The sequence below is a fragment of the Eurosta solidaginis genome, chromosome 3, assembly GCF_040869045.1.
Source record: "Eurosta solidaginis isolate ZX-2024a chromosome 3, ASM4086904v1, whole genome shotgun sequence".
Taxonomy (NCBI): Eukaryota; Metazoa; Arthropoda; class Insecta; order Diptera; family Tephritidae; genus Eurosta; species Eurosta solidaginis.
Window position 1 is genome coordinate 167414259 of NC_090321.1, and position 12146 is coordinate 167426404.

General features: G+C 32.4%; 1 protein-coding gene across 10 annotated transcripts in view; it reads left to right on the top strand.

Moving 5' to 3' along the window:
- LOC137244589 (leucine-rich repeat-containing protein 15) overlaps window positions 1-12146 on the top strand; it is an 80150-nt gene that overhangs the window by 26594 nt on the left and 41410 nt on the right. The window contains exon 3 of one of the 10 annotated variants that reach the window (XM_067773798.1): window positions 11581-11680. The exons of 6 other annotated variants lie outside the window; for them this stretch is intronic. The gene's annotated coding sequence lies outside the window, so the exon portion shown is untranslated. Of the gene's footprint in view, window positions 1-6478; window positions 6495-8078; window positions 8556-11580; window positions 11681-12146 lie in introns of those variants that run through there. 3 more of the 10 variants (XM_067773797.1, XM_067773805.1, XM_067773800.1) reach the window with 3 other exon arrangements.

The following is a 12146-nucleotide window of genomic DNA, read 5'->3' on the forward strand; positions in this document are numbered from 1 at the left end:
GGAGCACTTAAGGAAAGTAGTGGACAAGTACCATAAAGAATGGGATACCCGCATACCATTATTCTTGATGGCTTACCGATCAGCAGTGCATGAGACAACGGGCCAAACCCCTGCAAAAGTAATTTTTGGCAATGACCTTAGACTGCCAGCTGATTTGAAGTTTGGGATAGATGCCAATGCGGAGAGAAATGTCAGGAAATCCACTAGTGATTTGGAAGAAGAGCTAAGAGAAATACATGATCTGATAAGGCAACGAACAAAGATTATGAGTGACAAGATGAAAGCCAGATACGATAAAGCAATTAATTCCGAAGGTTTTCAGGAAGGAGATTTGGTGCTGTTATACAACCCACAACGTAAAAAAGGTTTGTCCCCGAAATTGCAGTGTAATTGGGAAGGCCCATACAAAGTTGTAAAACGGATCAACGATGTAGTGTACCGCATACAAACCATCGGTAAACCACGAACCAAAATGAAAGTGGTCCATTTAGAAAGGCTGGCAACGTTTAGATCGAGAGATTTGTCTGATCGGGACGATCAGACTTAGGTGGAGGGCAGTGTCACGGATATTACCACCCCTAAGTTATCCCATCACTAAGGCGATGCTAAGGCCATGCCAAGCAGTATTTACGTTAATAATCAAATCAAGTATACACATATATAAGGCAGCCCAGAGAGATGTCACACACAGATGCATTTACTTATACGGCTATGTGCGCGCGAGAGACTGTTAACTACAAACATTCACATCAATAATTCAATCTTTATGTATCTACATAAACGAATAAATAATTGCATCAAGCGGCAATGCACAAACACATGCATATATCTTATCTCAGTGGTCACAAGAGAGGGCAATAATTTGTGCACGTAGTTGTGGCTGGCGATTTTGTAGCCGAAACAACTAGTAACTTCTGGAAATCGAAGAGCCTAGAAGTATGCAGCGTAAACTATAAAAGCAGTGCAGGCGAGTAAGAAGTAATTCAGTTTGATTTGAGTTGATCAGCGATTACGACTAAGAAGATATCTAGCGAGCAATACCAGTATTATTTTGATTAGTGGAGTTTCATTTGAGCTATCAGTTTGGTTATTAAGCTATTCGTTGCACAGTTTGAGTGTTATTGTGAAGCATTTTAATAAAGGCCATTTTTCCATTATTCAATATTGGAGTTATTTATTCAACAGTTTAGCGATACGAACCTAGCAAAAGGGGCAAATAAGAGGATTTGCAGCAAATTCGTTACAATATGATCATAATCTTATTAGACGTCTACTTTAGGGTATCATATAATTTAAAAATATTGAAATTTTGATTTGCATCTGCTTACAATATAAAGTGAATAAAAAAATTTTAAGTTAAACGGGTTTATTGAAAAGAATACTAAAGTTAAGTAATAATAATACTAAGAGCTAGAAAATAATTAAGTAGGTTCTAGGTACTAGTCCTCACACTCCTCATCAATCTAGGGCGTTGGACAGACAAATAAATAAAAGCGTGGGTCGCGTAAAATTTCTATTGATAGTCATCCGCTTACATCTTTACAAGTGATATTTTCATATATGTATAAGTAAGACCTTTGAGGTTATGCTACGCCTCACGTTTTTAGAAATTTCACGCGCCCAACGCTTTTATTTATTTGTCTGATCAACGCCCTAGATTGATGAGGAGTGTGAGGACTAGTACTAGAACCTACCTAATTATTTTCTAGCTTTTAGTATTATTATTACTTAATGTAAGTATTATTTTCAATAAAACCGTTTAACTTAAAAATTTGTATACCTTTATGAAAATAAAATGGTATATTAACTTCGTCACGAATCTCAAAATTGTAAGGCCTTAAAGGAAAATAGATAGACCCACCAATAAGTATACCGAAATGATCAGAATGAAGAGCTGAGTTGATTTAGCCATGTCCGTCTATCCGTCTGTCTGTTTGTATGCAAACTAGTTCCTAAATTTATGAGATATCTTGATAAAATTTGGTGAGCGGGTATACTTAAGTGCCCGATTAGACATTTACCGGAGCCGGATTGTTCAGATTAGAAAGTTTTCGTAATTTCTGCCCCATTGTAACAGCTAGAAGATTCAAATTTCACCGAATGCTTACGTATAGGGCATTCATTGTGGTCTGAAAAAATTGTATAGGCCGGTGGTATATATAGTATATACCCCATCATTGGCGGATCCGACGGGGGGAGGGCGCACGGGGGGCACGACCGGACTTTTTTTTGTACTGTTGAGATTTTATCAGAGTACATATTTTGTGGAAATGCACTCGAAAAAATTTCCACGGCGACACGTGCCTCCCCTCAGACTGTAGTTTTAGTGTTGCTGAGATTTCATTAGAATACAGATTTCCCTATACGCTAAGACGACACGTGCCCCCCTCGTTGGCTGGGAAAACATTTCGCGTTCGTATTCACCAAGATCAGTATCAAAATTTAATTTTTTTTAAGCATTTGGTACAGGACATAAATAATTGATTAAATTGCAAACATTTTTCACAATAGATATTGCTAAAATTTAAAATAAAACTCCACACTATTGGAAATTTTGGGTAAGCTTTTATCTAAATCAACTTCCTCAGAAACGGTAATAGCTAGAGCTGTAAAATTTTCAACAAATAATAAGTGTTAAAAAAATGGTTCCAAAGACTATAATTTTTCAAACCTTAGCTTAAGAAATCTTAAAGCTTTTACCAGTTCAAGAGGTTGAGATCTTGAATTTTAAAGTGTTAAAAAAGCAGATTCAGTGGTATTTAGGGCAATATGACCGAATTTATATTTCTTTACAAATTGTTTATTGGTTTCAAGGAATTTTTGGAAAGTGATTTAAAATTCATATATTTTCCAGTAACAAAAGAATCTAGTTAATTAAAAGTTTTAAAACTATGTAGGAAAAAAACGGTTTAAGTGGCCTAATTTTGCGGGTTTTACCCGTTTTTTTTAATTGTAAACAATAACTCAGTTAAATCAAAATCATAATTCTTATAGATTTTGAAATTCTACAGAAATATCTATGTTTAATGAAAATTTCTCTTGTGAACTGTATATTTATATACATATGTACATAATATTCGAATTTGATTTTAAGGAAATGTACTTTTTAAATTTACTTTCACACTTCTCCATAATTTTAAAACGGAAAATTCGAGTTATAAACAACACTTCGAAAATTACAAACCAAAGATATTGGTATGGTTTCTGCAGTTAAGTTATCGCGAATGAGATTGGTGCAGAAATCACGGTCCCCAGAATCACCGGGCGTCAAAATAATCGACCTAACATTCAGACTCAGTCGGTTGAGGATTATTACCGAGTTGAAGTATATATTCCTTTTCAAGACTATATTATAAACGAAATGTCATCCAGGGTTCCTAACGCCTCCATGCAAAGAATTGGGCAATTGCAAAAGTTGCTGTCAAAAAACTTCAGCGATGAAGATTTGGACAATGTTTTACAATGCGCAGATTCTGCAGCAGATGCCTACAAACGAGCAACGGCGTTGCTAAATATTAGAACTCTTTGTCAATTGCTGCGTACGTTTCCAGTGACTACCAGCACTGCCGAGCGATTTTTTTCCACCTTACGCCGATTAAAGTCGTATCTTCGCAACAGGATGACAGGAGAGCGTTTGAATGGATTGGCTTTAATGCATATCCATGAAGATATTGCGGAAAAATGGACCCTGATGAAGTACTGGCTATTTTCAGCAGGAAATATAAAAGAAAAATGTCTTTACTGTACACATATTTTTTTTATTATTTTGACACTTTTATATTTTGACACTATATATGTATGTATATTATTAAACCTCTATAAATAAATTTGAAGTAGGTATGCTACTTCTAAATATTTATATAAGTTGTTGTTACCTTTTTTGCGGGTTCGTTCTGTTCAAAATCATCAGTATCGAAAAAAAATTTGATTGAACCATGTCCGTCCGTCCGTCTGTCCGTTAACACGATAACTTGAGTAAATATTGAGATATCTTCACCAAATTTGGTACACGAGCTTATCTGGACAGAATAGATTGGTATTGAAAATGAGCGAAATCGGATGATAACCACGCCCACTTTTTATACATATAATATTTTGGAAAACATAAAAAACCTGATTATGATAAAAAAATTTTTAAAATGGACGTGGCACCGCCCACTTGTGCTACAATCAATTTTACAAATATTATTATTTATTTATTACACAAATTTTCCCAATAGCAGGAAATATTTCTAGAAAAAATGGACGAGATCGGTTAAAGACCACGCCCACTTTTATATAAAAGATTTTTAAAAGGATCGTAGAGATAAGCTATATCTTAACGAAAAAGAGCTTTGTATAAATAGAATTTTACTTTCTAAATTGAATTATAACATTAAATTGGAAGACACCGCCCCTTTTTTGTCTAAGCAATTTCCAATGTTTCGGGAGCCATAACTCGAAGAAAAATTAACATATCGTAACAAAATTGGGTACACATATTTTCCTTACAGCAGGAAATATTTCTAGTAAAAATGGATAAGATTGGTTAGGGACCACGCCCACTTTTATATAAATGACTTTAAAAAGGGTGGTAGGCAAAAATAGTAAGTTAAATCTTAGCGAAAAATAGTTTTGTACCAATCGTATTTTGTGCCATTATAACAAGAAATGGGAAAAAATTCAAATCTTGAAAAATGGGCGTGGCACTGCCCCTTTCTTACAATGCATTTCCCAACGTTTCTGGAGCCATAACTCGACGAAAAATTTGGTGTTTAACAGGAAATATTTTCAGTAAAAATGGACTAAATCGGTTAAATCGCCTTCTTTTATATAAAAGATTTTGTAAGTGCGTAGATGCAGGTAATAAGATATTTCTAGTAAAAGTTGGAAAATTTCGTTAATAACCCTGCCCTTTTTTTAATAACGCTTTTTAGTACAATGGCACTTGTGTGCTTATGTTTATTGTTCTGTTATATCTTTATTTTAAAATAAACAGTAGAGAAATCGCCATATCATTATATGTTATCTTTATCTTAAAAATCGGTTAGATATGTACATCTGTTCACTATATACTTCATATCTTATACAGCCGATTATTTGGATATTACGAATGGGATAAGATTATCGTTCAGTCCCATTCATGAAAGGTATGAAGTCTTCCGTATAGCCGAAGGCAGTCCCGTCCCTACTTGTTTATTTATTTATTTTATTTTCAAGTTTTTGGTTTTTATTTAATTGCTTATTATTTCTGTTGTTGTTGTTGTAGCAATAAGGACACTCGCCGAGGGCCTTGGGGAGTGTATTCGATGTTGATGATCCTTTGCCGGATGCACCTTCTAGGTCATAACGCCCTCCCACGCCCTATATCCAACAGGAGCTCGTGGTCGACAGAGCCCCGGCTATTAATGAAACAGGATTCGCCACGGGTAGGTGAGGTTGATAATTGGATTTGAGAAGCTATATATTGCGCTGGCAACCCCTTGAATCAATTTGGTATTTGAGTCGCCTCTTACAACAAGCATACCTACCGCGGGTATATTCTAAGCCCCCTAACCCGCTGGGGTGTCTATTATTTCTCATTATAAACGATTTTTGTTGTTATATCGTCCTACTGATTTATAAGATCGCGGGTTCGAATCGAGCTTAAGGCCTAACAATTATTTTATTATTGTTATGAAAATTTTTTTCTTAAATGAAAAAAATTTTAAATTAGAATAGAAGAAAGAAAAAATTTAGACAATGCCAAATCTCCTTGTAAAGATCCATTTCGGGAATTGCTAAACTCCTTCATTGGCAACGTTTAGGCGCCGCTGCTATAACCATTCAGCTATCACAGCGGTTTTGTGTTTGTCTTCATTATTTCCGCTTCTATCCTTGTTTCACCGCTGCGACATCTGTTGCAGAAACGATGTGAAAATTGGACTTGTTTCATCATTTTGTAATACCAAAAAAGCACTTTTAATTTTGGAGACACGTATACTTTTCAAGCTAAATGTTTAGGTAGCCCTGGTCAAAGTCGTTTTTAACAGATGCAGTGTTGTAAATATTAAAATTCATTAAAGACAATGCCATTTTGAAACTGCTATAATACCCAAATTTCAATCGGTATCGATTCGAGTGACCACCTGTAAAAATTTACGGGTTACAAATGAATCTGCCCAACCATCAAACTAACTGAAGTTTACATTACGTTACGTAAGTGACGCAAAAACATGGAAAAATTAGTTATTCAAATCAATCCATGTTCTATAAATTATTTAAGTTATTATTATTTACCAGATTTGCATTATATATAAATCATTTAAAGCTTGGTTCAGTTAAGAGAATATAGCAGGTTTAAAGCTGAAACGTAAGTGACACAAATAAAAAACTTGCTATTTTTTTAAAGTTTAGAAAAAATCGCGGGTTCGAATCGAGTTCAAGGCCTAACAATAATTGAGGGGATGTGTGGAATAACGGTATAACTCAAGAATCAACCTTTTGAGAAAAATGAAAAAAACTTAACAATGCAGGTAAAAATAAATTTATAATAATAATTTATAATAACAGATAGTATGATTCATTGATAAGAAAAAGTAACAAATTTTATATATACATAATTTTATTAGAAAATGCATGATTTCTTTTTTTTTTAGTTATACCGTTATTCCACAGATCGAATATCAAATATTTTGATTGAGATACTTTATTAAACAAAATAGTAGATACATTAATAACCTTTGTTAAATACATTATATTCTATTATTTAGATGTGCTTTTAACTATTTGTTATTTCCGTTTGTTATTTTTAGCAATTTTTTTTACTACTTTTATCATTTTTAGACTTTTTCTATTTTTATCAATGGAGTTCTCTGTCTGCTTAGTCGTTTTTGAAACCAATTCAATTCTTTTATTTGTCAGTTCTTTCTGGTCTAAGATATTGAATATATTTTTATACCATTTCGATGCTTCACTACTGCAAAATTGTATTAGAGAGTTATACCGTTTTTCCATAAATGAAGCTAATATCTTTGTTAAATGTCACTATTATTTTCTAAGATTAAATCAATCAACCATAAATCAACTAAATAAAAAGAGCACGATTACATACACATACCATGTATGTAATCGTGCTCTTTTTATTTAGTTGATTTATGGAAAAACGGTGTAACTCGACTTATACCATTATTCCACACATCCCTTCAATTATTTTATCATTATTATTGTTATGATAAATTTTTTCTTAATTGAAAAAATTATTAAATTAGAATAGAAGAAAGAAAAAACAAGTTTAATTTTCACATTCATTCTGCAACAGATGTCGCAGTGTTGTGAATATAAATTGGCAAGAACCAGAATAGAAGTAGGATTAAAGAAGACAAACAAAAAACCGCTGTGATGGCTGAATGGTTATAGCAGCGGCGCCTAAACGTTGCCGATGAAGGAATTTAGCAGTTCCCGAAATGGATCTATACAACGAGCTTTGGCAGTTGTCTAGATTTTTTCTTTCTTCTATTCTAATTTAATAATTTTTTCAATTAAGAAAAAATTTATCATAACAATAATAATGATAAAATAATTATTGTTAGGCCTTGAGCTCGATTGGAACCCGCGATCTTATATAACAACGAAAATTGTTTAGAAAAAATTGTTTACAGTATCACTCATTGTGGATTTTATTTAAAAAAGCCTCCAGTATTCATTATTTTAATTTTATTTTAAAACCCTTAAATCAATATGAAAAACTTACGAAGTCTAGCGTAAAGCACCATTTCTAGAAGTATGTTAATACAAAGAATGGGCTCTCCCTGAGTAATAAACTTCAAACTTAAACTTAATCAATTAACAAAAAATTAAGCTTCAGCGCCATCTAACGAGTATACAAAACTCGAAACAAAATTAAGAATTTCTATGCAGAACAGCTAAATGCATTCCATAGCAGAATTGAGCACTCATTGCGTATGCGAAAGGTCAATCACTTTCAATGTTTGATGATGTAAATACACTAGGTTCCTTATATATAAATAGACAAGATGAAAAAATGTGGAACGGTTTTCGGCTAAACTATAATTCTAAGGTATACAAATTATATATGTATTGATAGGAAATTTTGAGGTGAAGTGTTATCCATAAATAAAAAAAATTGAAACATCATTTTAATATAAAATATTTAACATAAAAGTCACACCACTACACATGCACTTATTCATACTATAGACACGCTGTGTGTGTGTGTACTTGCTTTTTGTGTACTTATTGAGAATGAGTGAAGCGAAATCATTTCCAAGAGAATAACGCCGTACGAATGTAGTCTTTGTTTTTGGTTTTGTATGTTTTCTGGATATTCGAAAAATTACTGTATTTTTGTTGCTATTTTTTCACAACTTTATACTGTTAGCACCAAAATGGGGTTTTGGCGTTCTTTCACTTTAGATGAACTGATTTAATTAGTTTACCGATACGTGTGCCAAAGTGAAAACCTCTTTTATCTCTCTATAAATAGTAAATTAAATAAAACGTGGATTTACATAAGCTATAAGTCTTATTAGTAAAATTTAACTTAAAAAAAACTGTCATAATTTTGTTTACAGAAGGTAAGAAAAAAAATTTCTTAACTAATATGTTAAAATTAGTGATTTTAATTATTGCAGTTGCATTAAGTCCAAATATCCGTTCCTTTCCTGTCCTTCGCTTCTTTTCCTTTCCTTTCCTTTCCTTTCCTTTCCTTTCCTTTCCTTTCCTTTCCTTTCCTTCTATTTCTTTTCTTTTCTTTGCTTTCCTTTCTTTTCCATTCTATTATTTTATTTTCGTTTCCTTTGTTTACTTTCCTTTGCTTTCCTTTCCTTTCTTTTCTTTCCTTTCCTTTCTTTTCCTTTTCTCTCCATTCCTTTCCTTTCCTGTCCTTTCATTTCCTTTCCTTTCCTTTCCTTTCCTTTCCTTTCCTTTCATTTCCTTTCCTTTCCTTTTCTTTCATTTCCCTTCCTTTCCTTTCCTTTTCTTTATTTTCCTTTCCTTTCTTTTATATTTCTTTTCATTTCCCTTCTTTTACTTTCATTTCTCTTCCATTCATATTCCTTCCTTTCTTTTCCTTTCCTTTCCTTTCCTTTCCATTCCTCTACTTTTATTTTCTTTCATTTCTTTTATTTTCATTTCTCTTCCATTGATTTTCCTTCCTTTCCTTTCCTTTCCTTTCCTTTCCTTTCCTTTCCTTTCCTTTCCTTTCCTTTCCTTTTCTTTTCTTTTCTTTTCTTTTATTTTCTTTTCTTTTCTTTTCTTTTCTTTTCTTTTCTTTTCTTTTCTTTTCTTTTCTTTTCTTTTCTTTTCTTTTCTTTTCTTTTCTTTTCTTTTCTTTTCTTTTCTTTTCTTTTCTTTCCTTTCCTTTCCTTTCTTTACCTTTCCTTTTCCTACCTTTTGTTTACGAGAAGCAGATTGATTAAATCATACCCTTCCTGCCAGAGCAATATAAAATTTCCCTATTTTGAGCTTACTTGTTCATTATATTCCCCATCGAATGTTCCTATTATTATATTAAAATTAGAATAAATAAATAAATATAAATTAAAATTTTAGTTAGTTTTGAACTATGTAATAGTTTTTTAAGTTTTGTTCAGTATTGAAATTGTTAAATTTAGCAATATATTAATATTAATAAAAATTATAACGTTTTTAAATAACTCTTTTTCTTACTAAGGTAAATATCGTTAAGTATGAACAATAAAAATTGTATATATTATTTTAAATGCTTATGTGGTTGAACTTCAACCACTGGGCGAACTCTAGTATTCTTAATTTAACTGGATAATTTTTTGTTTTATTTACATAACAGAAATTTTTATATGACTTTTTGCAATTATTTTAGGGATTTTGAAGGTGTTTTCGCAAAATTGAATAAAAACTCGGAATCAGCGCCCCCAAAATACATATGGGTACATGGGTATAGTCTCATTTATGTACATATGTACATATCACATATTTGTGTAAGTGGGATTCACATTATAAATAGTCGGTTTATACATTTTTTTTATTGGAATGTTGTTGTATGATATGTGAACTTATTCCATTTAATTTAGTTAAATTTGGAATAGTACGACTTTTGATTTTAAATTGATTTCTGACATTAGGATGTGTATAAAGGGGTTTCCATTACTAAATTATTCTTCTTTACTTGCCCATGTAAAATATTTGAATGAACGGGCCGTTACTAAACCCTACACACCATTTCCATCAGGCTCACTTGAAGGACTTTTTGACACAGAGTTAATTTAAAATATATCTAAACTGTATCAGTTTAAAAGATAATTTGCCATTCCGTAAGTGGGCCTTTGAGTATTTCTTTTGCGTTTATCTAAGCTCCTTCCTACGGCCACCGTAAGCTACCAATAGCCACAATATTCGAAGCACAGTCCCAATTGCTGGCAGTTACCAAGTTAAACAATCTCCTCTCCTATGCCTCTCGCCGCTCCACACAATTGCCACTTTCTTGCTACGTCGCCCAGGTTCAATTCTGCGCGACAGCCGTCCCTCACATTCCCTGCTACGAATGCAGCTTTCTTATGTGCTCTGAGATAGGCAACGCAAACCTTAAACTGACTCTTTAATTCAATTACGAAATTATTCTGGATATAACAATAAATATGGTAAACAAAAAAAAAAAAAAAAAAAACGGCGCGATAAACCTAAGATTTAGTGTGTGCCGTTATAATACCTTAGAACTCCAACGTATAGTTTTCCATAGGGCGTACAGTCCCCAAATATCAAATATATTGTAACGAATTTATGATATTTCTGCTTATTTGCAACCTTCTGCTAACGTTCGAATCACTAAACTGTTGAATAAATAACTCCAATATTCAATAATGCAAAATGGTCCTTATTAGACTACTTTCACAATAACACTTCTACTTCTCAACAGATAGCGTGCTTAAATCAAACTGATTCTCAGCTTTACCTCCTTTTATACTCTTTCCTTTTATACTATTTCCTCGTTTGCATACTTCTAGGCGTTTATAGAATTTAACTTAGTTACCAGCTATAAAATGACCAGCTATATCTACAGATGCACGTTATAGCTTCTCATATGCGCCATACGTATATGTGAGTGATACTTGCACAAATTATTGCCTACTTTTGTGAGCATCTCAGATAAGATATATGCATGTGTTTGTGCGTTTCTCTGAGCTGCGTGTACGTACATATGTGTAGACATAATGATTGATTCGTTTATGTAGATACAAGTGACTGCTTGCTTTATTGTTGTTGTGGCTTTATTTCCTTAGTATCAGATTAGTGATGTGAGTATCACTTAGTGTCACTAATATTCGTCACAATATTCATACACATTGCTACCTGTTACGCGTCAAAGAAGCGCCTCAATTATAGTGCGGAGATCTCAGGACCTTTGTCATTCCAAACGAAGGTCCAAAATAAATAGTTCAGTAAAAATGGGACGACTCATTAAAATCTTATATAAAAATTGCATGTAGTTATGGCCCATACAAGTTTAAATCGTGTATATATCGCCTTAATCTAATGGCTTTAAATGTTATTTAATCTTAATAATTTTGATTACTGATATAAAATAATATGGTCTTTTTAAATCAAATTTCTGATTTTTTCCAGTCCCATCACTTTAATCGCTGTGCGACACCTCTTTATTCTCTCCAATGGGGACCAAAATGTATATGTGATATTTTTGATCTTGGTATTACCGTTTTAATTGGTGAGACTGTAGAAAATTGGAAATTTTATGTATGATGACCACCCTAACATACATACACTCACATATACCTATGTGAGTACCTTTATGTATTGTATGTATATGGGGTATTCCATCCCATTTCGACCAATTTTGAACCCGACCCCTTTAGAATTGGCGGAAAGTTTTTCTTCTTTTTTTAGCTTACGAAAAACGTTTTTCAGAATTTTTTCAAATTTTTTCATCCAACTCAAAAAAAGTTATGAATTTAAAAAAAAAAAAACCGTTTTTGTTTTCAAAATGCTATAACTTTTTCAAAAATTGACCGTTTGGGATCTTTTTTTTTAATTTGTTTTTAAATTTACTTTTCGCAAAAAATACAAAAAAATTTTTAAAGTTTTTTTTTTAATTTTTCAGTTTTTCGAGATTTTTCGAATTGCGCCATTTTTATTTTTTTTTTTATAAAAAACTTCAATCAATTGAAAAAAAA